The sequence below is a fragment of the Cydia strobilella genome, chromosome Z (genome assembly GCF_947568885.1).
Source record: "Cydia strobilella chromosome Z, ilCydStro3.1, whole genome shotgun sequence".
NCBI lineage: Eukaryota > Metazoa > Arthropoda > Insecta > Lepidoptera > Tortricidae > Cydia > Cydia strobilella.
In genome coordinates, this window is record NC_086068.1 from 12,000,208 (window position 1) to 12,026,897 (window position 26,690).

The 26,690-nt window shown below is 36.7% G+C and overlaps 1 protein-coding gene across 1 annotated transcript in view; it reads left to right on the forward strand.

Moving 5' to 3' along the window:
- The first annotated feature begins 211 nt into the window (after nt 1–211).
- The window catches only part of LOC134754191 (SCY1-like protein 2), a 129,783-nt gene continuing 103,304 nt past the window's right edge, over nt 212–26,690 (forward strand). The window contains exon 1 of the mRNA XM_063690328.1: nt 212–534. The gene's annotated coding sequence lies outside the window, so the exon portion shown is untranslated. The remainder of the gene's footprint in view (nt 535–26,690) is intronic.

Consider the following 26,690-nt stretch of genomic DNA (forward strand, 5'->3'; position numbering starts at 1 on the left):
CGACTCGACCTTGAAACGCTGGCCTAAAATGTAAATAGGTATCACAATACATACATGTTAAATAATGATTACAAGGCGTTCTCATAATAGCTATTCGTTAAACTAAATTAAAGATACACATTGTCAATGATTTTAATAGATTCGTTATATTAATTAAAATCGGTTTTGTTTTATTTAGCGAAAGATGTAGGTAGGTAAGTAAATAAATTTGTAATGTAAGTGTTCGCTCAGTATGTTTATAATAAGCTACGATGGGTTGATTTTAGGCAAGGTGATGGTGGAGGACGAAATCGGGGTGGGTGGCGGGGGGAAAGGTCTGAGTGAGGCAGCGTCGAGTACCCTCACTGTTTCTCTGGGTCGCATCGCGGGCGCACGCTCCTAGCCCCGACAGTTCGCTCGCGACCGTGCGTACGAACCGCAATGTAGTTTCACCCAACAGTAACAGAACAAGCCTCAAACTGTTTTCAACTTTTTCAAAAGTTGTTAAAAAATTATCGGGTGCCCCAGGAGACGCGTCCCAGGCTGGCAGTTCAGGTGAGTGGTCGGAGTTTATATATGTGGCGCGTACTCTGTCGGCACGCCGCGAGGGTGCACACGAAGAGCGTAAAAGTTTGAGCTCGGCGTGAGGCGGGCGCGGTGGCGTCGCAACAGGTAGGGCGGTATCGAGCGAGATACGCTCACTTTTACTTTTCGTTTAGGCAGCGTGATCCCGGGGCTGGCCCACAACCGCCATTTTATCTCGTCTGCCGTTTGGCCACAGTGCGACACGTTTTTATGCCAGCGCTAATAGGCTCCCGGCTACGGAGCGACATACTGAGGAGCCTCACAAATAACGGTGATTAATTTATAAACCCCCTTTTGTTAGTGTATCGAGTGCCCAGATTGCAGGCATTTTTATGTCAGCACTTTGAAGGACATGGGAATGACTGCAAGATGTTGAGTAGGTTATCTACTTTTGAAGTGATCTTCTGATTATTTAATAGATGTGTATATTATAAATTATAATATAATTATTTCTGTAACAAGTATTAACACAATATCACTTTGTTATCGAGGTCTAATTCTTGACACGTTACTGCGATAAAATGATTTTGCATTGCGAATTCAATTTGAATTTCATACAATTAATACAAAATTAGATAATTTTTTATTTTTGTAAGAATATTAATTACGTCATTAAAATCAATAGTAATGACTATTTGAGTTTCCACTGTAAAATAAATGACTAAACATATTCTATTTAACTGCCAGCTTTCGTTTTTAGTCGCGAGTATTATTAAATTCACGCATTTATCATAATGATGCATGTCTATATTATAGAGAAGGTTTAAAAAATGCTCAACTTTTATAAATTATTGGAAATTTAGGAAGGTTTTATAATTAGGTCTCTATAAAAATTACCTCATTAGTGTACCAAGATTTACATTTTTATTAGCATTGGGCATGCCCCAATACAAAGTGTATATAGAAACATATAAAAAAACATTTTTTCAAACGTTTGTCAATTGCCTTTAAAATTTATTTTTCATTTGAATATTTTTTCATTAATCAAGAATTGATGCGTCTTTATGATTTCTAGACGTCAGCTTGATATCTATTGTTTTCAACATGGACGCGAAACGCCAGCTCTTTGTAAATTTATACAAGCAAAAATTCCGATTGTGCGAGATATTTAAGAAGCTAAACCATTTGGATATTAATGTAAGGTTCATATCTCGAACCATTAAGCGATTTAAAAAAATACAGGATCTTCAAGAATCAGGCCCAAACCTGGTCGAAATCCATTTTTTCGTGTCAAAAATATAATTAAAAGCGTTCGTGAGCATATTCGGCGTAATCCAGCCCAAAGTGCAAGACTTGCTACAGATATGAATATATCCCGACGATCAATGAGTTGTAGTATGACATAATTATGACATATAATTAACCTTTTGGACGCCAATGACCGATATATACGCACCGTAGGTTCAACGCCAAAGACCGATTAATCGGTCATAGACCACAGAGCAACATAGACCTACATGCATATGCATAGTTCCATTTCAGTTTTGACACTTCGGTGACGTGGCGTCTGGATGACAGCTTTTATGTTTGACACGGCGTCGAAAAGGTTAACATACTTTTCTATATGAGAATACATGCTCAGCAGGATTGGGAGCACACATGGAATGAATTTAAATTCATTCAAACATCGGTTGGTCAAGGGACGATATACCAGATGAGGTAGTGCATGCCGCGTGCAACTCATTCTATGGTAGAATGCGTAAAGTTATACAGGTTAAAGAAGAGCGATTTGAGCTAATGAATAAATTTTGTAAATATAGAGTATGCTTAAAATAATTATTATTATTATTAATCAGAGTCCACTGTGTCCCAAAGTCCTCCCCCCTCCCCCCTCAAAGGCCTCCCCCCTCTTAAAATAAAAAAAAGTTTAATATTGAAATTAGAAGTTTTGTTTAATTTCATGGCTATTTTCAACTAGGACAGTTAATCTGTCCAACCATGTAGATCATACTATTTAGTTAGTGAACTTTCACTGTATTATAGTTATTTGTACGCTGTAGCTTTATTGCTACGCCGTAGACCGTAGCGCGGTAAATTTTATTTATAGCAAAAAATGCCTGATCACCGATAAAATTTCATAGTGTATCTGACTGCAATCTGACTTCATACTAACATATTATTGAAACTATACACTCCATTTACCAAATGCCATGAATGTAAATAAAATCAATATGAACAAGAAAACCAATTAACCCAACATTATTTAATTACTGTGAAAGATAATCATTGTTTCATCTTAGCGTAGTTTTTATTTATTCATCGTTTTTAATCCGCTTCAGTTGATTGAGGCTATCGATAATTCGGATTAAATACTGATTGAAAATGTGTGGTAGGTTGTGTTTATGGATATTAATACGTTTATTTATGATTAACAACTCTTAATAATGTATATAAATGAAATATGAGCATATACTACTTACGGCATGTATTACGGGCAGAGATATGAAAAATAGTTTAATAGTCCTCTAGATACGAATTTGAGTTGTTTCGTCATGTTAACCGGCAGAATGGATTTGTCTCTTGTTGGTGTGGTGAAAATTATGTGTTTCATTAGGGCAAGAAAGTTTGTTTGAGTCCCGTGCCGTGAAACTCTCGCAACGCACAAGATTCCATTTTTACGTCATGTGTAACAATACTAAACAGATTTAACAGTTCCATGCTAAAATAATGAGAGAGTTGCAAGGATTGTAACGACAGAAAAGATTGTAATCACTACCTACATTACATACAGTAAGAATTTAATTTCTGTAACATTTCGTACCTTGTCACAGTGACAATCAATATGAACATCGCTAGGGTCCTCATACTATTGTCAGTCTGACAAGGTACGAAATGGTACAGAAATCCAAAAACCTTGGCCGTACCTACTAAAAAGTATTTTGTACCTATTTTGAACATAAAAAATAGGTCCCAAAAACTATTTCAAATAAAATACAAAATGGTTTTATTAAAAAGTTATTTAAATACAAAATTAAAATTAAAACAAAGGTATTATGCATTTTGTATTTGCAATTTAAGTCCCCGGCAAGCTCGGTTCTCCATACAAAAGTAGTTACGCTCTCATTTTAAAACGACTAGCTAGATTGCTCTGAAACTGTACTTAAGTGGGGTTTAGACTAGCAAGAACTTGCATGCAATTTTCATTACATTGCGGTATCTGATGAACATTTTGAATGCAGTAGTTAGCAATGTAACGTAAATTGCATGCAAATTCTTGCTAGTCTAAACCTCGCTTTACAATAGGATAAGGTATATCTAGGTCTGTAATAAGTTTATGTAGCTTCAGATAAAATAGTAATAAAGAAACTCACATACATACATACAAACATGAACGCTGAAAAAAATACAGCGAATTTAAGTTTTTCATGCAAAACTTGTTTTTGCTCTATTTCGTTTGTTTTATAAACTAGAGCTATAAACTAATTATATGTTCAAAGTTTCATTACAATCCAACACGTAGTTTTAAAATGAGAACGAAACTCCGTTTGTATGGGAAGGTGAAATTAGGCCGAGCTTGCCGGGGACTCTTAATCCCTGCCGCCTCTTTCCGCCATCGCCCTACCACCACTTACACTTAGATGTTTGGCAGTCCTCAACTGTACGTTTCTCAGAAACTTCCTGCCTCGCACAGCTATACTATGGAATGATCTGTCGCCTACGGTATTTCCGGACCGATACAATACGACCTTCAAACCTTCAAGAAAAGAGCGTACTCCAGGCCGGCAACGCACTTACAACCCCATATGTATAGGCTCTACGCATTTTACATTTGAAGCTATGAGTATTACACACACACGCAACCTAACTACGAGAAAACACGGTCAAAGTTCTTCAACGCTCATCTTAATGCGGATTATAACGAAGTCTCGAATAGTTTTTTTGCCTTTTAATTGTTAGTCCTAAGGACTGTTCAATTTACTCAGCGGACAATTGACAATTGATGTACAGCTCACCACAATATAATTAATTACCTATCAATTCCTTAATGATCAATATATTTGTTCCCTAGCTAATAGTCAAATATTATTCCTGATTCAGCGAATTAATTGCGCAATCGGGGTGCACAGACATCACTGCAAAAAAATCATAAATTCAAACAATCATCACAGGCTTTGACATTTTACAAAATCCCGGCACAGCCGGGCTAGCACATAATTGGCGCGAGAGTATCTTGCCGCGACATAGACTACCCGTCCCTCATTAATTCATACAGTTAGTAAAAGACGGGTCTATCTCGCGGCGAAATACTGTCGCGCCAATTATGTGCTCGGCCTGCAGAAACGGCCCGGCCAATCCACAAACCGAATAGGGTGTGCAATCTTGGTATTCCGAGATCTCGCACATTTTTGCAAGATTAATCTTTTTGCAAAATTTGCAAGATTGGATTTATAGAAAAGGGCAGCATCTAGTAAGCGTATCAATGAGCCTTTTCTGTTGCAGGGTAATATATATGGTACGAAACATCCGATGCCAGTTGGCTAACGATACGCTAGATGAGCTGTGTTATCTCAGGAGTGTTCTCAAAATAACCTGTAATTTTCTAATATCGTCTTTGGTTACCGCGATAACAGCTCATGAAATAAAACTATGTACAGCTAGATGTAGTTCATAATTGGTTTCCATCGTATTTTCTTGGAAACGTTCGTATTTGTCATGCTACTTCAGTCAACCTCACAGTACCTTTTGTACCGAGGCTGACTGAAATCGATTGCTTTCGAGGTCTCGGGACAAAGGTATTTGGTATAAGACAATACAGCCTCAACCCTTTAATTCTCCTTGGATTGATAATAGTGTGTTGTGTAGGCAGGATCTAGTTTTATTGTTAAGATTGCGTTCTGGACACGTTCTCATGCGTAAAGTGAATTCGGAATTATGCACCTTATGTAATCGCGTCCAAGATGTGTATCACTCATCGAAGTGTGTCCGAAATGAGCTACCTTGAAGACAACTTTTCATGACAATGACAATTCCATTGGGTTATGTAATACCTACCTATCGAACCCCATGTCCGATGTATTAAATGTTGTTAAGTGCGGTGTGAGGGACAGAAATGTGTGATGTACTTAAACTACTATCCGCGCGCGAATTCCGTGCACGGCTGAGGAATGTTAGGAATGTTGGGCGTCATGACAGAGTGATGGTGACTGGTGTCATTTTGTACGTACGGGCGCGGCGCACACCCCCCCACTTCCTCGACCTCCGAATGCACGGAATTGGCGCGCGGACAGTTGATTTGGCTGTTTACTTTCTTTTAACTTTGTTAATTAAGTCTGTTTTATGGGGCGACATATTCGTTTACTCAAAAAAGCTCTTTAATAAAGAATAAAAAAAAAGTCATGCTGCTCTTACAACTTGACGCTTCACAACCACTTTTTAAACAGTTGGTTGCTGCATATCTTCAAGACGTTGACATGGTCAATCCTATCTTGAACTAACAGTACGAAAGTGTTCGCAACGATAAATCAGATCATTTGAGTTGCAATACTTGCAATGCACGCAGTGACGCAAGTCAGTTTGTTTTGGTACGAATTATTTTGAGTATGATTATTACGCGAAACAGCTAATCCAACCAACCTTTTGCGAAGACGGGGTCGCGTTCGAATATTTAAAACTGGCAGGTTTATGACTCGGTTGGCTGGCAGGTTTATGACTCGGTTGGCTGGCAGGTTTATGAATTTTATGATAATTTTCAAGCAGTGCTTTTTTATAGTAATCTGTAGATACTATTCTAAAAAATCAAATATAATCGTATTTAAAATAAAAGAGTGAATTCAAGTGTAGGAACCACAAAGGTCACACTGGCCGCTTCTTTGCGATTATAAGGTATATGTCAACAGACGTAAGTTTGACTGTTAGAAAATCGATTATGTTTCATGCAAATATAATATTTATGTTTCTTTATTATTTATTAAAATTCGGTTAAATAAAGTTTATGAACGATTTGCCGTGGTTTGATTGTGAAACCACACAAGTATTACTAGTACTTTTGTACTAATTCAACTACTTTTGTGTATTTGCCATTTTTACAGAAATTTGTCACCCATAGAAAAACCTCTGTCAGAGGTTAGAGGAGAGTCTCTCAGTGGAGAGACTTCCTGACTACCTACCCAAGATAAAACCCATTTAATTGGTATAACTTATTCGTAACTAACATGATATTCCTAAAGGCATAAAACAAGTTGTGAAAATGGCAATGCAATCGTGGCATTGTGGAAAACGCAAGTGAAGATTGTCAAATTGCGTTGTTCTAATGTTTTCTAAATACATTGCAATAAAAAGGAGAAAACTCAGACAATCTCATATTTCACAATATGATTTTATTTTCATTTTATAATAGGTATATATAAACAGATTACAGATTACTGAAAACTGCTTCTTAATTAGCAAAAGATAAAAAAATATACCAGATAATTCACTGCTACTTTTTTACTGAACCACTCCTTACTTATCAAGCAAGCTTTGCCAAACTACAGGATAGTTATAAAACGTGATCGGAACTCTTTATAATATTCAGTGCTGGACCTTTGACACAAGATACTCGTAGCAGATAATGAAATTTATCTATGTTCTCGAACATGCAATTGTGAGCCAAAGACACAAAAGTATCATGATATGTGGCCCAATTCTCCACTTGACCATCAAACTCAAACAAAGTCTGCTTCGGTAAAAGTAGCCTAACTAAACAATACTCTTTGTTTTCAGTAAAATTATTTTTAGTTGGCTCCTGGACTAGACGGTTGCAGTTCAATCAAAGCTACCTTTTTGCGAGCGATATATGATTCGTCGAAACTAGTCTAAGCTTGTTGACGGTTTAGCTTTGGGAGTTGCCTGCATTTCCAGCATGATAACGATGTGCGTCATCGAGTTCCGAAAACTGTACCATGTTACCTTGCTCGGAGTCTAGATTATCAAATTTAACAGTTTTGGATACATTATAAGCCTTCTGTAATTTTTTAAACAAATATTCTTTTAAGGGTTCCAAACCCAAGGGGTAAAAACGGGACCCTATTACTATAGCGTCTGTCCTTCTGTCTGTCACCAGGCTGTATCTCATGAACCGTGATCTAGCTATCACACACAGTTGAAATTTTCGCAGATGATGTATTTCTGTTGCCGCTATAACAACAAATACTAAAAAGTACGGAACCCTCGGTGAGCGAGTCCGACTCGCACTTGTCCGGTTTTTTTGAGTGTCAACTTATTTATTTACAATAACAATTGCACCTCGCCTTCCGCCATTGTTATTAGTTACGGACAAAATGTATGACGAATTAGATATTTCATTGAAATACATATCAGTAAAAACGCAGAAAGAAATACGAAAGAGCGAGATAATATGCGGATACGATCCGCAGGGGATGCGCAACGGTTAGCCTATAGAAGATAGGATATGGGAAAAAATAAATTTAGGATGGATCAAAATTTGGAAAATTATACGGCTTGGAGGCCAGAAAATGAGGCGTAAAGCCAGTGAACTGTATAGAAATGGTGCGCTATGCTAACCCAAATGAATTAATTTGACTTACGATGGTTGCGGGTCCTCTTGCTGGCAGAGGCGTCTGCTGGTGGTGGCTCCTTGCTGGTTCTTTCTTTATATTGGGAACACTTTTAATAAAGTTTTTTACTAAATATCTGGGGGCACGACCGTGCCCCCGCCAAGACGAGACAAAGGGCAAAAGGCAGTGCATATCTTTTCTCGGCACGTTTCGCCATATTTTCGAACTCTCGTAGCTTCGTCTTGGACAATGCTAGAGAGCTATAAATTTTTGTATACCATGCACTCAGTAGACTTATCAAAAACACCAAGTTTTATTAAGCTACCTATTATACTTAAAATTGAATAGTACCTTAATTTTCACTGTCCGAAACACATGAAATTCGCGTCATAGAAAATACAGACTACTTCCTGAAGTCTTAGAAGGCTGAAATTTGGCACGTAGGGATGGGTCTGTATGCAGACACATAAGTTGACCAGAAATCTGTAACTTTCGCCCTGCAACCCCTTAAAATGGGGGTACCTAAAAATTCCTCTAATCCTGAAAACATTGGTTCCTGAAGCCCTAGAATCGTGAAATTTTGTGTGGTAGCAGTGATCGGATTGCTAATACAAAAACAAACAGTAATAAAAACCAAAAAGTTTTCGAAGTACCGATTTGAACCAGGTTCACGTAAACCAGCCAAATAGCGCCCTCTATATTGGCACTTTTTCTTGTCGTAAACTTTTCAAAACCTTACTTCAAACACAAGCGCTGGTGGCCTAGCGGTAAGAGCGTGCGACTTTCAATCCGGAGGTCGCGGGTTTCAAACCCCGGCCCGGCTTAATGTTAACAGAAGGCTGGTTGAAAAAAGTGATCGTATCTATATACATGTAGAAGCTTATATAGCTAAGTGCAGTGCCACACTATGACACTACGGATTGGTAATGAACTATTACATAAAATGACATGGCTAAACCAAGCTCATAGAGTACTTCTGCAAGTACATAAGAGTTTCGGTAGATGTCACCTTAATTAGATTAATTATTATATCATAGAAATGAGAAACTTTATCTATCTAGATTAGGTAAGTATTAGCAAAGATAGATATAACTCCGTAATAGATGGATACAGTCTAAGGAAAAAACGTGCCTCGAAAATCAAGAAAATTTGATTCTCGTTCAGAGGGAGCTACTAGTTTTGGCCAACTGTCGTATAGATGGCGTTGACGGTTTCGTTTGTTATTTAACAATTTTAACGCATATCAGTGACAGAACATGGGTCAAAATTATAAAAATAATTAATGCAAATAAAAAAAAACATTTATTCATATTTAAATACATTTTATCGTATTTTTATAAATCTTTATTTTTATGAAATAAAACTATGAAAACGGATTATATCGCGTATATTGAATTTATAATACATCCCGACGTTTCGAACTCTTTACAGCGTTCGTGGTCAACGGGTGACTGAGGAAAAATTACAAAATGCAAAAATACCCACATACTAAAATAATGAACAATCATAGACTACAAACTTTAAGGCTGGTTGTACATGCAAAATCGGTTCATAAGGCTAGTTATACACTATAATTATTTTTCAAGTAAAGATATATATATATACGCGATAAAAATAAACTATGCCGGCTCCAACCCTACACCACGGACCCGAGAAGATTTAATTCTCTCCTAAATTGTAGGAGGGTATCCCAATATGGGACCGGCAACAAATTTCTTTATTTTTAGTTTTAAAGTGTGTCGACAGATGGCAGTGAATTTACTGGGGTTACAAAATTTACTATGACAGAACCGCTCTAGTATAAGTTACTCTATGGTATTAGGTATTTGCTTTGGTATTTGTATGGACTAATACCTACTTATTGTACCTTGTTAAGATAGGTTTTAACAGTCGCTTTTCCGGAAAGAAAAACATCGCGAGGAAACGGGACTAATCCTAATAATGGCAGTCGCTTTCGTAAAAAATTGTGCCTTGATATTAGTTGCCAACTTGCCAAGCTGACCCCAGGCTCCCATGAGCCGTGGCGTGGTTAAAATGCCGGGATAACTCGAGGAAGATGATGAACTTTAAGCACAAGGGAGGTTCTGTGAGCTGTACAACCTCGCGAACAAAGCCTAAATAAGTGTAGCCTATTAGAAAAAAAAACAAAACTGTATTGATACTAAAATTATTTTACCGAACTTGATTAGCAGTTAAATTGTCTGAACGCGAAGGCCGATGGCGAGCACTTCGCAAGTAGGTGTTTGTGGAAGTCGCAAGAACCATGCATGCATACACTTGTAGGTACTAAACTTTTGTGTTTGAACACTACAGAAGCGCGCCTCTCTTGGTCACTTCTGACCTTAATATCTTCGCGGAGCTCGACCTTCGGCCAAACCGTTCGCCATGAAGATACTTGGAGACGTTGCGCGTAGCGTGTACCTGTCATACGCTCCGGGCATTCGGCCTTCAGTAGCCAAAATGGCAAAAACGGAATCCTTACAGTTTTGTTGAGTCTGTCTGTCCGTCCGGTCTTCCGTCTGTCTGTCCATATGTGACAGCCATTTTGGAACGTTATGTGTATTTTGTGAGCAGACTATGATCAGTTGTTTTATAAAGTACATTACATACTCGACTGACGACGTTCATGTGACTCGTATTCTCACGTAACAAAATATTGTTAAATAAATTAAATTTGCCGTATTATGCTGCACAATTTATTTGTGCAGTATTCAGCGAAAGGTGAATATATGTAGTCATACCATAATAGGAAGTTTGCAGGCACATACGACTTTTTATTTTCGGATGTCACAGAACCGTCAAACAGTTCCCAACGATTTAGAAACTCCCATGCGTGTAGAGATCTCGAAACACCAGAGTAACGCGACCGTAAGATCCGTAACAATGTATGCATATTCGGAGAGCTCATTTATATACCGGTTTCTTTACCTCTTGACTCGCGTGTGATAAGTGAGCTATTTTAATATTTTTTAAATAAATTCTGCTCACAAAATTTTCCGAAAATAAGTTGAGTAATACGTACGAATTATACAGAAGAACAGCCGGAGACTAGAAAATATTTTTGCCCAACTGTAACGAATACCTACGCTTAGCTCGCACTTCGCACTCGCTAAATTCAAATTTTAATTTAAAAAATACATGTCTGGGGATCAAACTCGAATCGTCGCACTACAAAGCCGCGGTTTTCCAACAGTACTGCGATAACACGTACGTACCCACACAAAATTCACTAAAATCGGTTGAGTGAGCTGAATCGGAGACCTTAACTAACGCTTAGGTCATTAAAAACAATTCCAATTATGATAATAATGCTTTAAAATTTCTAGAAACTTACAATTTATAATACATAAAATTCCTGACTTATAATTTATATAGGCTCTACATAGATGGCGCTAGCAATACGTACTTATATAAAATCTAATGTTAAAATATTTTAGAATTATGCCTGCTTATATATGATCCTGTATTATAGTAGAATTATAGTAGATAGTATAGTAGATTCTATAAACGAATAAGTCATTTCTAGCTGGTATATCAACTCTTACAAAAATGAATGAAATCCCACCAAAAACATTTCATGTAAAGTGTTGCCAAGACTAGGCGCATAAAGCTTTTACACTCAAAAGCTATCAGATCCCGTAGTAGGTACCAAGACTTTTACTCTGTAAGTCCTAACTTTATTAGCTCTAACTGTATAAAGCCAACATCTTGGTCAAACGTACAGTACGGCTTGGCCGTTTCGTTGCTGTCAAATGGACAAATTGGACAATCCCTTAATGACACTCAGAATTTGAAAGACTTGTGTAACTACTTTGTACAACAAGTCCACCGAGTGAGTGTTTATGTGTGAGCTTTTGAGTGTAAAAGCTTTATGCGCCTAGTCTTGGCAACACTTTACATGAAATGTTTTTGGTGGGATTATTTATACTCGTGCTGGTTTTATTCGCGTTTGTAATGTCACAAATATTGTCAGTTAGGTATTGTTTTTATAGACCTTTTGTGTCAGTGGCCAGTAGCCGCGCTACTTCAGATGAGTAAGCTTAGCAATTAGGTTTAATATATAAGTCCCCCACTCAAAAAAATGCTTGATCCCAATACAAACTTTCAACCCCTGTTTTATCACATTAGGCGATATATTTTATAAACTTGTCTTCTATTTTAATGAAATACCTTTTTACAAAGTTTCAAGTTACGAGCTTCAAATAAAACTTGTTCAACATACAAACTTTACACATTATTCAAAATGGCTTCTTTATTTCTTGTATACACTGTAAATGTAACCTGGTGTGCAAATTTCAACTTTGTAGCTTTTGTAGTTTCGGCTCTGCATTAATGAGTCAGTCAGTTAGTCAGGACACGGCACAGGCACGCGTTTATAGATATTGATATACACACAGAAAAGTAATATTCCCATGGTTAAAATAGCAAAAACTTCAATCTATTATAAAATACACACAGTATAGTTTCAATTCCTTTGCCAGGTACACAGTATTGTGCTTAATCGTAAGCGTAGACCGTTCAGCTACTCGGTGAAGTTTATTCAAACAAGGTCTGACTGATTAATTGCTTAAGGGGCCCACAGATTACCAGTTTGCCGGATGATATTACCATACATCGGGGGTTTTGGTGCGGGAATGATTTCGTGTATTTATAACTTTGTCTATATTGTAAAATAATTACCAACCTATGAATAAAAGATAGGTTGTAATCTCCAAATGTGCTTAGAAATGTTAAAATAGTATCGGTTTTTACTGTTTTTACCTATTTTTTTGCTAGTGTAAAACATTCCCGCACCAAAAACCCCGATGCAAGGATATTAATCGCAAAAGGTCACACACTAACGGTTCTAAGTATTTCAGGTTTCAGCCTGACGACTACACCTCGTTTTTTTAGCATTAGAAAAGACTACACGATCTTGCAGTGTATTTTTATTGAACCACGCTTTAAAAAAATAGTAACTATTATATTATAGGTACCTATTGCTCAAGAAACCAATAGAATGTAAATGAACATATATGCTTTATAACTAATTATAACTGTTACATATTTGCTGTGATTTATTTTTTAGTGTTTTTCATTTCAATAAAGAGATACGTTAAGATCGCGTAGTTTTTTTCTAATGCTAAGTAAACCGTTACCGTTTTGGCTTTATTGATTTTTAATTTTTTGAACCGTTTAGGGCCCCATTGCTTGACGAGAATAAATGTATCTATATAAAATTTAAATTTAAATTTAAATGAGCACCTACTCAAATGGTAATACAGGCTACGAATAAGGCATGTACTTCCCCTATAGCTAACAATTAATATTTTCTTTTATATACGCAAAGAGACACGTGCGGGCTGAAAAACAACGCTGTGCAGTCGCCAGAGTCGCGGCAAAAGCTGAGTCCCGAGCCTATTGCCGCACTTCGAATTTAAATGTTTACAGATAGTTCAAAATGTTATATTAAGTATATAAGTAGTTTTTAGGGTTCCGTACCCAAAGGGTAAAAACGGGACCCAATTACTAAGACTCCGCTGTCCGTCTGTCCGTCCGTCTGTCCGTCTGTCTGTCTGTCACCAGGCTGTATCTCATGAACCGTGATAGCTAGACAGTTGAATTTTTCACAGATGATGTATTTTTGTTGCCGCTATAACAACAAATACTAAAAACAGAATAATATAAATATTTAAATGGGGCTCCCATACAACAAACGTGTTTTTTTTGCTGTTTTTCCGTAATGGTATGGAACCCTTCGTGCGCGAGTCCGACTCGCACTTGGCCGGTTTTTTTAATATATATATATATATATACTTACTGCTACTTGCTGTCAAGCCAGTTTATAATTTAATAAATAAATATATTTTAATATAGGTATACGGTCAACAACCCTATTGGACTTACATCCTATCCTATTATGCATATTATTGTATTCGTCTGTTGCTGTAAGTTGTTTTGTTTTTTCCGACAATAAATTACTTTTTATTTATTTATTTAAACGAGGTATAATACGAACCGAGATTGCGTGGCCGCTTGATGATTGCGGTCAGCGTCGACAGTCACTTTCGTACGCACTTGCGCATTCCTATTCGTTAGTGCGAACGCGACGATTCAATTTGAGACACTGCCACACCACACCATACCTTACCAAAGCATACCACACCACACCACACCATACCTTACCAAACCATACCACACCACACCACACCACACCAAACCTTACCAAACCATACCATACTACCATACCATACCATACCATACCTTACCAAATCATACCACACCACACCACACCACTCCATACCAAACCTTACCAAACCATACCGCACCACACCATACCACACCAAACCTTACCAAACCATACCATACTACCATACCATACCTTACCAAACCATACCACACCACACCACACCACACCAAACCTTACCAAACCATACCACACCACACCACACCAAACCTTACCAAATCATACCATACTACCATACCATACCATACCTTACCAAACCATACTAACCCACACCAAACCTTACCAAACCATACCACACCACACCACAACACACCAAACCTTACCAAACCATACCATACTACCATACCATACCATACCATACCATACCATACCATACCATACCATACCATACCATACCATACTATACCATACCATACCATACCATACCATACCATACCATACCATACCATACCATACCATACCAACCCACACCAAACCACACCATACCATACCATACCACACCACACCATACCATACCATACTACCATACTAATCGGTATTCTGAAGCAACCTAACGAACCTATCCTATGTATCTCTAAGGGGCCCACTGACTATCAGTCCGCCGGACGATATCGGCCTGCCAGTTGTTCGGAACTGTCAAATTTTTGTTCTAACTGACAGGCCTATATCGTCCGGCGGACTGATAGTCAGTGGGCCCCTTTACGTTTAATGTGACTACCGTCAAAACATTACACAGGAACTTTACGATTGGCCGCCAACATACGTGTATATACATATATAACATTATAAATATGTTCAAAACTATATAAAGCCTATGGGCCGCCTATAATACGAGTAATATCCTTAATAGCATTTTCTATATATTGAGAAACCCACAATTGCTTCAATATAAAAATATTTCAAAAGCCCGCGGTTATTACATTTTACGAAACATTAAAGGAAGAGCTGGAAGTAATAGTTCCATGTCCTTTTATATTATTAGCTAATAAGACCGACTGTTGTAATCTCTAGCTACATTTATTTCAATGTTGAATGTTTTATTAACCTAGCGGTAAGAACGTGCGACTTTCAATCCGGAGGTCGCGGGTCATATATGTAATATGAGTTTTTCGGAAATTATGTAAGATTATGTACTAGTTGCTTTTCGGTGAAGGAAAACTTAAACGTCATTTTATTTCGGCATTATTAGTTTTTAGTATATTATGTATAGTTTGTTATATTATTTTATGTACCTACCGATAAACTAGCCAAATTTGCCTGCTTCTTTCGAAATAACACGATGTTCTAGAAAAAATAAGGTTAACATTTTATCTTGCTGTAGTTAAACATCCAGAATCCAGACACTCAATTGGCAATTTTGATGGAGGGTACCTACAGTTATCTCAAGTTTTTTTTGCCAACATTGCCCACGTCGTATTCGTATGAAAATGCAGCTCGCGTAGATAAGGTCCCACCACGAAATCGCGATATAGTCGCAGTATAATCCCAAAACCATTTTTTTTAGAGAGGGGTAAATGCTTTTCGCATACCACCCAGGCGCGGGGACGGGCCTGGGATGGTTATGTGGGACTCCCGTATAGACTCAGGGGACCCACGGTTTACCCACTAAAAACCCCTCTTGACCGCCTCAGGGCTATAAGGCGAGGCCACAGGAACACTGGAGCACTCTTCCGCAGCAGTGGGTAGTGACCCTGGCTGTGAAGCCGATAGTCCTGGGTTCGAATCCCAGTAAGGGCATTTATTTGTGTGATGAACACAGATATTTGTTCCTGAGTCATGGATGTTTCTATGTATTTTAGTATTATTTGTATAAGTATTATATATATCTGGGTCTGAGTACCCACAACACAAGCCTTCTTTAGCTTACCGTGGGACTTAGTCAATTTGTGTAAGAATGTCCCTATAATATTTATTTTATTTATTTATTTTAATTTAATAAAAGTTAATTTTATTTTCATATCACCCCAATAAAATATGTTTGTCAATTTAAATTTAAAATTAATATAAAAAATATAATTAATAATACATATAAAACTATAGGGTCTTCGAGTAAAAATATTTTAGCTTACAAAAAAAAATCTAAGAAGCTCCAGGGGTGGAAGTAAAATATGCATAAGACGCGAGTTGGCACAGTGGCTGTTAACAGCCACTGGGTAGAAAGCGGCGCACAATTCTCGACACCCCTGAGCCGCTCACATCGGTGTTGCCCTTGAGCCATCCCAGATGTCGCTTTTTGTGGGGGCCCATATCTTGTCAGGGCGAGTCACCGTCTGCCGGAAATAAAATTGCATACCGTTTTATTAGGCAGGCGTCCGGTTATTTATCCCATAGCTCAGTACTTAGTCCATCGCTTTCACCCAATAATCTACTTCATTTTAGATTCCATCAACTCTCAATAGTCCTTACACCCTGGCGGGTGCTGCCTCTGCGAGCGTCCTATGACACGGGCGTCCCTTACATTTCATTAAAGTGTCAAAAGGGCCTCTACGTGTTGGCTTCGGCTTCGCGCACGCCTCCCAAAGGTCCGGAACACCATTGTTCCGTGATGGGTAAGAAATCTTATTAATAAAAATAGAGGCTTATGTCTCATCCAATCTTTCATACAAGTCGACAAACAGGCGGTCTTATCGAATATAGGTAAATGTATACCCTATAATTTACTTTAAGTGCGAATAGGTATATGTAAAATAATTTACTAATTATTGTTAAATTAAAAGTAATTTATATAAAAATAGCCAGTAGGTATTTGTAATTAATGTAATCGTTTGAAACTGTCACTTTATTGCTGTAAAGGGGCCCACTGACTACTAGTCCGCCGGACGATATGGGCCTGTCAGTTAGAACAAATATTTGACAGTTCCGAACAACTGACGGGCCGATATCGTCCGGCGGACTGATAGTCAGTGGGCCCCTTTAGCTCTTGTACTATAAGATATGCCCGGTGCCCTTTAATTGGCAAATGTGTTAAATAGGTAATTAATTACTTTTTCTCGTACATTGTGGTTAATTTGACCTAAAACACGCAACAAGTGGGCGTGTAGCTCCCTTGAGTACAACATTAATCCAGCAGAAAACCTTTACTACTCGTACTGGCCTTTCAAATAAACACATTATTTGGTTAAGACTCGGTCGGCCGTCCAGTGGCGCCCTCATTATAGTAGGAGATACGTTATATATGGTCGACCTTCACCGATACGTCTGACGGATGAAACTTATATTTTATGAAAGAAAATATGTTCCTGAACATATATAAATAGGGTTGCCTAAAGAAATATGGTCAAGGCTATTTTTAATAAAATTTTGAAAATATTTTTTTTTCTTAAAATTTCACCGATTTGTCTGACGAACGAAATAAGTTCCAATGGAAAATATACAACTTGTACAACATGAATAAATTAGGTTGTAGGTAAAATCGATAATTGCACCCATCTGTCTGACGCTTGAAATATATATCAAAATAATGGTAATTTTATTGCGAATACAATGGTATAGGGTTGCTTGCAAAAATCCGGTCACAAATAAGGGTTGCCAGGCTTTTAAAGAAAATAAGAAGGAAAGACTTTTAGCGATAACTCAAAAACAGCTTAACTGATCACGATTGTTTTAACTATTTTCGTATGTGTTTATTAAGTACTATTTTTGGATTTTTTTTTTCGTATTTTTTGGTCAGATATTTCAAAAGTTAGAAAAACCCATTTTTTTTCAAAATAATTATTTCCGAAATGATTTACTTTATCAAAAAATGTTGTTTAAAGACCCCTATTTATTTTGAAAGACCTATCCAACGACACCCCACACTATAGGGTTAAAACGTTAAAAAAAATTGTCACACACATTTTGTTTCTTTCAAAGCGATTATTTCCGAAAATATTTACTTGCATACTAAACGTGGCAAGTTAAATAAAGGCTTGTAAAAATATACTCGTATCCAGCTAACGCAAAAATATCGTTATCCTATTGCCATGGTATTTAATCTTGCCATACGATTGGCTCACCCTAACGTATGCGGAGTGAAATCTGGACACAATTCAATGTTGTATTAAATAAAAACAACATCGTTATTTTTCATAAGTTTTCATGTATTTTATAATAATAATAATAAAAGTTCTTTATTCAGATAACCAAGATCCACATATTGTTAGTTACATATTTTATGTTTTACTTATAACTAAGGTTAGTAGGTTTATAATAAAATAAAATAAAGATTACATTGAAAATTAAATTAGATTACATTATTACATAACAACGCACACACAACAACAACGTTAAATGCAAGATAAAATTTACTCAAATGCGAGATTTTTAACGGAAGTTGTGGTATGTGGTGGTAGTTTAAAGCCATTGGTGTCGAAAACACAAATGTTGGCATTTTTTTAGTTAAAATATTATCTTCCTAAAACTCTGAGGAAACTACGTAATTTCGTATGCTCGACATATTTCACATTCTCGTCCGTAAGGACCATTGGTTTTCTCAAAATAATAGTTACCTCGCCATAAATTTCCATTTTAAGTGACATATGATTAGATTGATTAGTCTCCCATAAATCCCATTACGCAAAAACAGCTGTTTTTGTACATTTTTGTCGGTATGACGTACCCACATTTTCAAAGTTTTTTTTTCGGAGACGGTGACCTTAACTTTTCTTGGATGTTTGTCGATGCCCATATCTTAAAGATATTTTAAAACAATTTTACTGCCTCGTTTGAATAATCTCATGACCTCTGTATGATTTTGTGACTCAGCGGGCCGTCATTTTCTTCAATCAATCTCTCCCAGGATACTGAAATGCTAAAGTCTAATGCTGAAATGTTTCCCTGAACCAGACTTTCTAGCGATAGTTTTTTTTTAAGAAAAAGGAGACCTTCACCTCTAACCCGTTTCCACAAAATGTTCCACTATCTTCGCTTTAGGCCATAGGGAAATAGTACAGGAGAAATTACATACAGTTTCGCGATGGTGCTTTTCTAGATTTACCACAATTTCAAGAGAAAGAAACCAATGCCCATGAAACTTACCGGATTAATTGACAGATACATAGACTTTAAATTGGCAGTTGGATATAATTTTTGTTTACTTTTTTTCATTTTCAAAACAGTCCAGATTTCACTCCGCATACGTTAAACACTGTTATTGTCCTCATGATAACTTTTAAGGACCACGGGCAACTTTGTACGAGTATGGAGCCTGGTCCAAAAATCAACAGAGATGAGAGTTGGGTCATTAGATAGGTATTTATATGTTCTTCATTTCGTTCTATGGGCACCAAGCGGAATTCCAATGCAAAACTGACATATAAGTACACATTTTAGTCAAAATGTCGTCACTCTTATTACCTAGGCAATAGAGGCCAAGTACCAAAGTACGAGTACCTAAATGAATTGCTGCAGGGCAGATGTTCGCGCGCCGCCGCGCCGGGCGAGCGCGGCTAACCTTTTGACCGATCGAAGGAACCAGTATAGAATGCGCGCTTCTCAATTAAAACTTGATTATTTCAGTTCTGCAATGGAATTCAACTTGGTGTCCATATACGAGTAATGAAATATGGTAGATAAAAAGACTCATCTCTGTTGGTTTTTTGACCATTTAAACGCATAATCCTTTACTATAATAAAAGTAAACGACAAAAAGAAAAACTTGCTTTTGAAACGCTATTTTGTAATGACCACGGCAATAAGTACAACATTTTATGAGCTCGTTAATAGGGTTTACCTTAGATGATCTCATTGTTACAAAGTTTAATCAATCAAATTAATGTCAGCGGCGATTAAAATAATTGTACATTAAAAACAATCATTAATTTTTTTCTTTATTGAGGTAAATGTGAGCCACAGTAGGTAAATAATTAGGCTAAGCAGCCCATCGTTAAATTTGTGTCAAGTACCTATTTCATTATTAAGTACATCATTTCTTGATTCGGCATTGTTATAAAAGTAGTCAAATAGTACTAAATACTAAATATATTTACGCTAACACTTTTTGCGAAACTAAAATCACTACATATACTGTATAGTAAAAGGAAACCTAATACACAATAGTGCCACTTTAATATTATATTTCCTGTTTACTCGCTTGCTTCTCAGTTATAAGGTATCCTTAGGAATACTCTAATTCTACGAGTGACAACTTGGACAATAAGGGCTTGGGAAACAAAATAATATTTTGCTTATACACCTTTATTGCGAGTTGAAACGAACCAGTCCCAGGTTATTTGCTTTTGTTAAGGTATAAGCGGCTTAAAAAAGAGTCCCCGGCAAGCTCGTGAAGCTCGGCCAATTGCACCTTCCCATGCAAACGTAATTCCGCTCTCATTTTAAAACTACGTGTTGGATTGCAATGAAACTTTTCACATACAATGACATGAGGTATATCTAGGTCTGAAATTACTTTATATAGCTCCAGTTACAAACGAATTAGAGCAAAAACAAGTTTAAGTTTAGTGTAAGTTTTGTATGTAAAACTTAAATTCGCTGTATTTTTTTACTATAGTATCTGAAGCTACATAAACTAGTTACAGACATAGTACAATCGGATTAAGTCTAACCTTGAAATCCTTCCAAAGTTATGAAATTTGGTATATATGTTAATTAAAGGTCCCTTTTTCATGTCCACACTATTTGACATTTGGGGACCTCGAGGAATCGCAGCTATCTTGGAAAATGTGTACCTCCTAGAGAAATTTGCGCTTTACTCTAAATATACGTTCTCTATGAAAATATGGTATAAGGCAACATTAAAGCTTATTAAATTCTACACAAAAATCCTAGATATCTTTGCGGAAAAAATACATCTTGTTATAGAAAATAATAGCTGAATCCAGATTTAGCGCTTATACACTTTCAGGGGATATTCTCTTAATAGGAAACTTGTAGGAATATGAATTAAATTTTTGTCTATACATTTGTGCACGTTATATCTCAATATCAACATTTTACTCGACTGCGACTTAAACAGAAAGTAGGGTTATGGGTTTAAATACTGATAATCAGTACACTTTGTAGCTCAGGACACTGGACGGATTTTTTTAAATGACATATCGGTAGATTCCTCTTGCCCTTTACAACCTGTTTACACTTGTTTTATTAAAGAAAAATCAATACAGCCGCCTTGAGCGGATGAAAAAATGAAAATGAAAAAATGTTTATTGGTTCCTTACAAGTAGTTTACAGCATGGGATGGGATCTTCTTTTAAGCATTAGATATGCTTGTGACAGAAAACCACGCTCTTCCGAAATCGCTTGGGTATAAACCATTATGTTTGTGTCTTTAAATCTAAAACTAAAAACTTCTTTTATACTAAAAAGTAGTACTAGCATGATGGTTACAATAATTACATTTTTAACTATTTAATACTTATGAAATACTTTAGTAACAATTCCTAATTATGTATTTAGAGCCTGAATGGTGCGTGTGTGCGTGTGTGTGTGTGTGCGTGTGTGTGTGTGCGTGTGTGTGTGTGTGTGTGTGCGTGCGTGTTTGAGTGCGTGTGTGTGAAGGTATGTGTGTAAGCAAAAGTTTAAATGCAATATGTTAATTAAACATAATTATTATTTAGTTGTGGGCAACTATGTAGTATAGGTAAGTAACGCCTCAGTATTTTCATAGGTTTGTGTTTTTAGCCCGTCTATGGTTGCAGTTTTGCAGTCAAATAGTTGTAGCGGATATATATATATATATCAGAGATTTTATTAATTTTATTGTACAAATAGGCTGATTGTGCAGCGAATTGTCTCTGAGCAAATTTGGATTTAGTTGGAGGTCTGGGCGCCACACTGCTTTGTCTGCTACGTCCCACAATGGCTTGGTTATAATTCAGAGTTTTATGCACTTTTACAATAGCGCTAACTATATACAGTTGGCGCATTGAAAGAAGACCGAATTCTTTGTATAATTCAGTAGTAGGATGCCAGTACGCCTTAGAAAGCATGACTTTAATGAGACATCTTTGTGCTCTTTCGACTTCTATAAATTTAGCTTTAATGCTGACCCCCCAGACTGGGACACAATAGCTCATTATGGATTGGGCCAATGCAGTGTAAATTTACTTTAAAAGAGTAGTTGAGGATATGTGCTTTAAGGTTTTAAAAATCCAGATGAGTTTCCGTATTCTACCATTTACTGTATCACAAACTGTAGCTAAATAAAGTGTAATAACTATTACCTACCCAAAAATAGCACTCTTGTTATGTGCACGTATCAAATAGTTATTTACGATACAAGTGCGGAAAAGAGAAATTCGAAACGAGTGGCAATAAATTTGCGAATTAAAAAGTTGCGAATTACCTATTCGCACGTGTATCGTACAACGTATTACAGTACATATGGCCCTTTAAACTTTTGACATATGCACGAAAAGTGCTATTTGACGCACTAGTGCGAGAAAGTAGCACCATATGTACTGTAAAAATATTTAATAGCTAGGCTCATAAGATTAGTTACCAAAAAATAATTGCACATAAAATCACGGGAAGTTAATTCTTAAAAATTGACCAACAGCTCTTCGGTTTTTAAAGCTATTCTTTATCTAATTAGTTATTAAAATATACCTTGTGAGTCAGTTCACAAATTCCATGATTCTCAAGGGTGAATGGTATTAATTAAATACCTAAGTCTTGTTTACGTGCTTGGCACATACAATAAGTAATTAGGCACTGCTAAGAACCTGGGCACTTAAGGGTGCACTTTACTGCCAATTTCATACGAAGCTTTATTGCTGCTGTAATATGTGAAACTATCCTGAGAAGATCTCACTTGTACGTCTGTACAAGTGAGTACGTCTGGAGCGTTTTTTTCGCAAATATTACAATTCGGTCGATATTTCGTAACTTTCTAAGGCTTAATGCACCTATGCAACTTACGTTTTTTTTTTGATAAAACATTTTCAATTGTTTTTCATGTCAGTAAAACCTAAGGTAAATGGAAGCCAGTGATCAGTTGATCACCCTGAACCCTGCGGCTTACCTATCGCTTGTGGTTACCCTTGCCCATTACGACGCCGCCGCCGTGGACGTGGACGTTTGCGGTGAGCGTGTCACTGCCAAGCGTATCACCCGGCTGTTAACGTAAAGGATGTTATGGTTGGAGAGCCGGCAGTAAAATTCCGAACCAACTTGATACCGCGATGAGATGCACAATAGTTTCCCATAAAAGTGATGCTAAGTCCGAATTTGATAGTCTGCCACGGCGGAACTTGCCGAAAGTACAAAAAAGATAGCCACTTCCGGTGCGAAAAGGGGGGGGGGGGTCATTTAACCCATCTGATACTGAAATAATAGTTATGGCATCAGTTAGAAATTTACTGGTAGATACAGAAAAGCGAAATCTGCCAGTATCTTTCTTGCCGGAAGTGCTTGGCAGACGCTCTCAAAGGTAACCATCGGGACCCCTAAATAAACCTATCTGATACCAGCATAAAGTGCAAGGCAAACAAAGAAGTACAAAGCCGTAAGCATGTATTAAATTATTGCCCAAATTATATTGTGTATATTAATAAATTTGAAATATATGTTATTAATGACATAAAAATATACAAATATAAGCATTAGGTAATAAATTAATAAGTCTGCAATAATTAAAATGTCTGTAATCTGTACAATTCCAAAACACGGGTTCTAAGTTTACCAACGAATAATTATGAAATATTTACATAATAATAACATTATCATAAATATTACAGAGAAAATATAATTACACTTCTATCTAGATCTCTTTTTTTAATTGTCAAAAAATCATTTACTAATTTAATTTGCAATTTAATCCCCTTTGCGGGTATTTATTATAATTGAAATTTCTATGAGATTACACTATAAACACCTTATATAAAATAAATCAAAAATGGGTGGAAACGGTTCACATGATACGCGCAAATTAGTTAGCCTATTTGCCGATAAATGGCGCTGTAAACAATTATCTTAGCGATTACAATTGTGCTTCTGATGAAATAAAACTATGAAAACGGATTATATCGCGTGCATTCCGTATAATATACGCGTGTTGCGTATAATATACGCGATATAATCCGTTTTCATCGTTTTATTTCATGAGTAACTATCGCGGTGTCTCGCCATTATAGTTAGGTACATGAGAAAATTTAAAGTTTGTACGGAACCCTCGGTGCGCGAGTTAAACGAACTCGCACTTGACCGGTTTTTATCAGTGTTAGTATTACTTATTAGCTACTTCCGATTTCAAATTGATGACAGACTCTCAAGTGAAGTAGAGTGAATCCTACACGAAAATGTACGCTGCAAAATCTCACGGAAAAGTCGTCGTCGTTAGTGTATGAGGAAGATAAGATTCTTGTATAAAATAAATTCTTACAGACTGCACATTTCGTTATAGTTTCGCTAAAGAGATACGTTTGCAATATTACGCTTCAGTTAGTGAGCACCAGGTGGGGTATAAAAAGAAAATCTTCGTCTTTTTTTATTTCAGGTGGAAAACTCAAGTTGGGATATTGTTTTACGGGACATAAACTTATTGTTAACTGCGTTGCATCTAGAAGTCTTAGAACTTAAGCGCATGTAAGTATTTAGCACTCGCCGTCTTTTATATAATATTTTATAAAATAATAATATTTAATTTCCACCTGAAAAAGTTAAAAAACAGCTATCATCTATCACCTGTGCTGTAAAGTAAGTGTGCCTAGTGGTAATCCATATTGTTTTACTGGTCTGTACAATCCAGCGCGGAGGTTTTATTTGCAGTTAAACCGTTATTAAGTTAGCGCCCTGTGTTTACACACCTGTTGATTGCACAACGCCACGCCAAATTGTCTTCTATGTTCAGGGAGGCCTATAAGCGGAATATCAGCAGAGACTATATATTTTTTATTCAGGAACTAAAAAAACAAATGTTTTTTCCTTGTTTGCCTATTTCCACATGTACCTCATTTAATTCTGCGATTGCTGTGCGATTACAATGAAGTAACCGAAAAAATATTACTTGTTTTTTTTCTTTATTTCTTTTTTTATAAGGGTTTTAGCTGATCAAAAATCAATCATGCATACTGTCTGCTGTATGGGAAAGGATTTTAAAACTAAACGGAATTATGATGAACACTAAAAAATTCGAATATGTATCCATCACAACTCACACTTATACGATTCATTTTACTGACGGCACTTCTGTAGCGCACTGTGTAGCGCTAAGCATTAAAGTATGTCTATCCCAAGTGCTATATTTATTCCCAGCTTCAGGTCCTTTTAAATTATTCTCTGTACAGGCTCGCCGTTTCCGAAAACAGTTTCACGGTCCAACCATTGTTTATTATTGCCTAAATTTAATAATAATTTGGAAAAATATATCAACAAAATATAGAATAATGTAATGTTGTTACAGGGTAAACTCGCATTATTTGCGCCTCACGGCAAAGCCGTCGAAGCCGTGAAGCCGTGAGGTCCCATTTAAAAGGCCCTAATTCACTAGCTTTCCTGGGTGTCATGCTTCAAAACTTGTATCACCGAATTAGACGTGTCACCAAATAATGCAAGTTTACCCTAGGACCTATTATTACCTAACTACAGACAACAATATAGACCCAGGAGTATATACTATCGCAAACTCTACTAACCATATTTTTTATACCATTAATGACAAATAACGAGCTAGTATAGTATTTGATTAAATTCCATTTTCATATTATTTTTTTATTAATAGGGGTGAGTGGGACAGTTTAAGATATAAGGGAAAAGCCGGGATACCCTGTATAAAATGGTTTGAGCTTAACTAAACATGAGTAGTATGTTTAGATGGACACAACAATCTTCCTGAAGGAGATGCTGAAACTCTTAATCGTGGCAAGGTCATTTACTATTGAACCATGACCTACTTATCATGGATCGACTCAGCTTGGCCGATGTGTATTTAACCGGAAACGAAATACGGAGTGAAAGCTTTACAAATTCGTACCTACATAGGTATACAGTTATGTATTTAGTTGCCCGTGGCACTCGCCTGACAGTTTATTGAGGGAAGTAAATATGTTCGACTATCACTGATAGTAAAATATGTTAGGCAGCATAGCATAAGGTGTAGCATATCGATACGATTACGAATAAATGGCCAAAAATGTCATAGGTTACTCCGTTAATGTTTAGGCAATAAGTTTATGTCGGGTACAGGGCCACATATTTTAACTAAGGTGTAGAGTTTGTGAAGGTAGGGCTTGTAGAGTAAGAAGCTTGGCTCTACAAGAGATCTGATAACTTTTTGACAGTGCGAGCCTTATGCCTTTTCGTCTTGGCAACATTTTATACGAAATGTTTTTGGTGGGATTTATTACTCTTACAACCTATACCTAAGTTTCTTAAACAAACAATTTTTAATTAGGTGTACTTATTCTTTAGGTAAATTATGTTTCTTAATTACCTCTAGAAAGTTGTACCGATTTGGCGCAAACTCTCGG